The sequence below is a fragment of the Bos mutus genome, chromosome 2 (genome assembly GCF_027580195.1).
Source record: "Bos mutus isolate GX-2022 chromosome 2, NWIPB_WYAK_1.1, whole genome shotgun sequence".
Taxonomy (NCBI): domain Eukaryota; kingdom Metazoa; phylum Chordata; class Mammalia; order Artiodactyla; family Bovidae; genus Bos; species Bos mutus.
In genome coordinates, this window is record NC_091618.1 from 97579936 (window position 1) to 97584537 (window position 4602).

At 43.9% G+C, this 4602-nt stretch overlaps 1 pseudogene; it reads right to left on the reverse strand.

Annotated features, from left to right (window-relative positions):
• Window positions 1–3121: 3121 nt before the first annotated feature.
• On the reverse strand, window positions 3122–3925 carry LOC102284628 (tropomyosin alpha-3 chain pseudogene; annotated as a pseudogene).
• Between the last annotated feature and the right edge of the window lie 677 nt (window positions 3926–4602).

The following is a 4602-nucleotide window of genomic DNA, read 5'->3' on the forward strand; positions in this document are numbered from 1 at the left end:
AAGATAAGATAAGAAAGATAAGATAAGGAAAAGTCCCTCCTTTTCCTCTACAGGGAATCAGGGATCCATCAATTCTTAATTATGCAGAATTTCATTTACATTTTCTAGTTACTCTGATATTATAATAGTTAATAAACTGTCAGCATTATGTTATAGTGGAATATGACTTTTTAAAAATTCAAATACATATACTGCAACAGATAAACTAAGACAACACTATACACTATCCCCATTTTAAGATTCAGAAGAGAGTTCAGTATTTTGCACTCTCTCTGGGTTGTAATTATGAAAATAAGTTATTTTCTTTATATGTGCATCTGAGAGAGTTATGATTAACAATCTAAGTCAGTTGATAATTCTCTTTCACTTTGCATTTATTCCAAGTTTCATTCCATTGAAAAGCAACTTCAAGGTGTCCTGTGGTGTATTTCCTACCTCATAAACATCTTTGTCAAGAGCTCCACATGTTCACCCAGTGGGGGTGTTGAGGTTCATTTAAGGGGAACCATGCCAGGTGATCCACACCGAAGCATGAATGCAGGGCTGCTGAGCCAATGGAAAAGTCACATGAGGACCTGGGGGCTGTTAGGAGATGGAGGTGGCTGCTGGTTTACTCACTCGCCTAACTTCAACATAAGTTTAAACTTGCCTTTCTTCCAAGTTTTAAGTCGGTGGCAAGATGAACATGCTGATATGAGCATTTGTTAGCTGACATCAGCTTTAAACTTGGGTGTTAGTGTCTATTCAGAGACATCACATAGGTTTGCCCAAGGCCAAGCCAAGAGACCAACAGAAATGGGAAAGCACAGAAAAATTTCTTTTTTCTAATTCAGTACCTCTCCTTAGGGTCCCTTGTGAAAATAACTCACTTCAATAGCAGCTGTAATTGTTGGAAAACAGAAGAGAGGTGCATATTGCAAATGAATGTATCTTCATTTTTCAGCTTTCTCTAGTGGCTCAGACAGTAAAGAATCTGCCTCCAATGCAGGAGACCTGGGATCAATCTCTGGGTTGGGAAGATCCCCTGGAGAAGAAAATGGCAACCCACTCCAGTATTCTTGCCTGGAGAATCCCATGGACAGAAGAGCCAGGTGAGCTACAATCCATGGGGTCACAAAGAGTTGGATGTGACTGAGTGACTAACACTTTTCAGTTATGTTTGCAGATAGGAGACAGCTCATCATCCTTATTCCATAACCCTGTGGCTTGTCTGTTAACACATTTGATCCCACTGGTGTTCAGCAAACTCCTACTATATGCCAGACTCTTTGAAACTGCCAGGGCACAAATCTGTTCAGCTAGCTTTTCTCCCACCTCAGCCCTGATGTATGAGGATATTTACTTGTTTTGTTGGATTTTTACTTTCAAACAGCTCAAAATCTGAAGAGAGAAGTATGTAGGGTAGAGTCCCAAGCAGCATTCAGTAGGGGGTGGGTGAAAGGGTGGGACCTCTGAGAATCCAGAGCATGCTATTCAACCAGAGATGGATTAAAGTGTGGGGTTGCTGGGCCTCTCCCCTCAAGCACCTCATCAAGCACACTGGCCATTACTGAACATTAAATTAAAGACAGCACAGATTTTTGCAAGACCTCTTCTCATATTTTGTGCTTTATATCATTGAAAGGGATACTTGGACAACACAAGTGGGCAGGGGCCAGGGCAGTGTGACTGCTCACTCTGGAAGCTTTCATAGCAATGAATGTTAAGGCATATTTTTGTTTTGCTGCTCTTCCTCATGGTGGTAGCCAGGGCTGAACTGACCTGCTCAGGAAAGCAAATAAAATGGAAGGCTTGTCACATACCTTCCCTCTCAGTTCCCCTCCATGATGTAGCAAGACCTTTTCTCATATTTTTTTTTTTTTCATATTGGATTTATTTATTTATTTTGGAGGGACTGGTTATTTCAAAAATACATTTATCAATTTTCAGTATCAAAACAGTTACACTATTGGTTTTTTTTTCTCCCAATCGGTCCCCAAAGAGACCACACCAAAGGAGAGAACATTTTAAGCCAATTAAGCTTCAGGATGCACCCCTAACAGACCTCACTGAAACCTCATCAAAAAAGGGGGATTGGGTAGGGAAAGAAACTTTAAAAGATCAGCACACTGCTAGCCCACAGACTGTAGAGAGCTCTCACAGGCAGAGGGGTGACCAGTTTGCCTCAACCCCAAAGAAGCAAAGTTCCAAAATATAAAAATTTACAAGTTTTGTACATACACTTTTCAAGATTTCTCCAGCACTAACCGATACAAAGCACAGTGAGATGGCACTTTTAGAGACAGCAGCTTCAGACCCAGAAAAGGGTGATGAGATGAGTTTCATATGGCTAAATCAGTGGCAAAACATAATTTTCTTTCCTTTCTTTCAAGGAGGCAGGAGAGCAAATAAGTGGTCACTTCAATATAAGGGGCACATGATCCATTCTGTGAGCAGTTGGAAACAGGGTAGAGCTGGGACAAGGATTTGGTCTCACAGGTTTTACCATCTTAATTGTTTGGTCACTTCTGATGAAAAAAGAAAAAAAAAAAAAGTTGTCCAAAGATACCGTAAAGCTGAAAACCTGAACAGCACTTTTTTTTTTTTGGCTAACTCCTTCTGGAATCATCTTTCTGCTTTGGCAGGTACTTTTTACAGGGCAATGAGGTTTCCCCAAATGTAGCCTTTCTCTGGGCTGCTAGGCTCTCAGTAAGGCAGGCCCAAACATTTTCCCTTTCTCTCTGGAGAAGGCAATATGCATTAAGCTGAAATGTTACCTTCCAAAAATGAGAAAGGGATTAGACTGCTGCTTCAGTTCTACGGAATTATCTGGAATGTTTTTTTACAAATGGTTGTAACATCAAGAACAAAAAAGGTAATTACAAAATGTGTACATCACAACATGCTTTTAAAGACACTTTGCATTGTGCTCACATTCCCTTAAACGTTGTTCCCAAAGGTGCTCAGCCTCTAGCCCAACTGGAATCTCTGGGGAGAGGCAGAGACTGTTTGGCGAAAAGGACACAGGAGTAGGGGGGTGGGAGAGGTGGCAAAAGGAGAAAGCAGCCTTCCAGTTAAAGATCAGCCCTCCGTTTAAAGGTCAGCTTCGGGCAGGCTGGCCCCAGTGGAGTCGGAGTCGGGGTGAGAGGGAGGAGCAGCGGCAGGGCGGGGCTGGGGTGCTCTACATTTTATTCAGGTCAAGCAGAGTCTGGTTCAGCATCCTTTGTGTACAGAGGTCCTCCTCTTTGATGCATTTCAGTTTATCTTCCAAATCATCAATTGTCTTTTCCAGCTTGGCTACTGATCTCTCAGCAAACTCAGCACGAGTCTCTGCCTCCTTGAGTTTATCGGTAAGAATCTTTATCTCTTCCTCATATTTGTCTTCCTTTTGAGAGTACTTTTCTTCAGCAGCACTCAGACACTTCAGGTGCTGGTCCATCAGTCTGATTTGCTCACCCATCTTTCGGCAACGGGACTCTGCCAGCTCCGCTCGCTCCTCTGTGCGCTCCAAGTCTCCCTCAATAATCACCAACTTGCGAGCCACCTCTTCATACTTCCTGTGTGCCTCTTCTGCAATGTGCTTAGCTTCTTTGAGTTGGATTTCCTGGAGTTCCATTTTTTCTTCATCTTTTAAGGCTTGGTTTTCAATAACCTTCATAACTCTCTCGCTCTCATCAGCAGCTTTCTCAGCTTCCTCCAGCTTTTGCAGCGCAGTGGCCAGGCGCTCTTGAGCTCGGTTCAGCTCCTCTTCAACCAGCTGGACCCTACGGTTTAAGGAGACCACTTCAGCCTCAGCCTGTTCTCGGGCCCATCTTTCTCCCTCCACTTTCTGCTGGAGGCGCTTGGCCCTCTCCTCTGCATCATCGGCCTGCTGCTGCAGAACCTGGATCTTGCACTTCATTGCCTCGGTGACGGCGATTGCGGCCATGACAGTGGTCCCGGCCATGGTCCCCACCCAGCTCCTGCTTGCCTTCGGGTTCCTGTCTCCTCCGCTCGGCGTTGCAGCCGCTTGGTTCCTGCAGGGTTGAACTTGTGGCCCACACTAGGCGAAGAGCACGAGCAGTCGAGGCTGACAGTAGGAAGCTTGGGATACTTAGGAATGGTGGGCTGCAGTCTATGGGATTGAACAGAGTCAGACACGACTCCCTTTTCTCATATTTTGAGAGACCTCTAAGTCAAGTAAATATTTAAAGAATATTGGTTTAAAGAATTGCAAATTATTGGCTCTCCAAGACTCCTGCTTCCATGTTTAACCATATTCTTCTTGTTTTGCTTGGACCCACCATGAGTGGCTTGAAAAGGAGGAAATCAGAAAGCCACATGAGGACCTGATCAGTGTCTGGAAATAGAGGTGAAGACCTACCTGATTTCTTCCTGTGCCTCCCTTCGTGTTAAACAGAGCAAATTCTTAAAAGATGTGATGAGAATGATTGTGTCCTTGGCCATCTCTCATTCTCCACTGCAACATCTGCCTGCTTCCTGGGCTGAGCCCTGACAATTTAGGTCTCCCCAGTGTGACTCCAAATATTCTGTCTGTCCTGCCTCATCACAATTTAATTGTCAGGTGTCTGATGTCCCTAGGGTCCCACTAGATGACTTTTACTAAAGTAGCATATTCTAAAA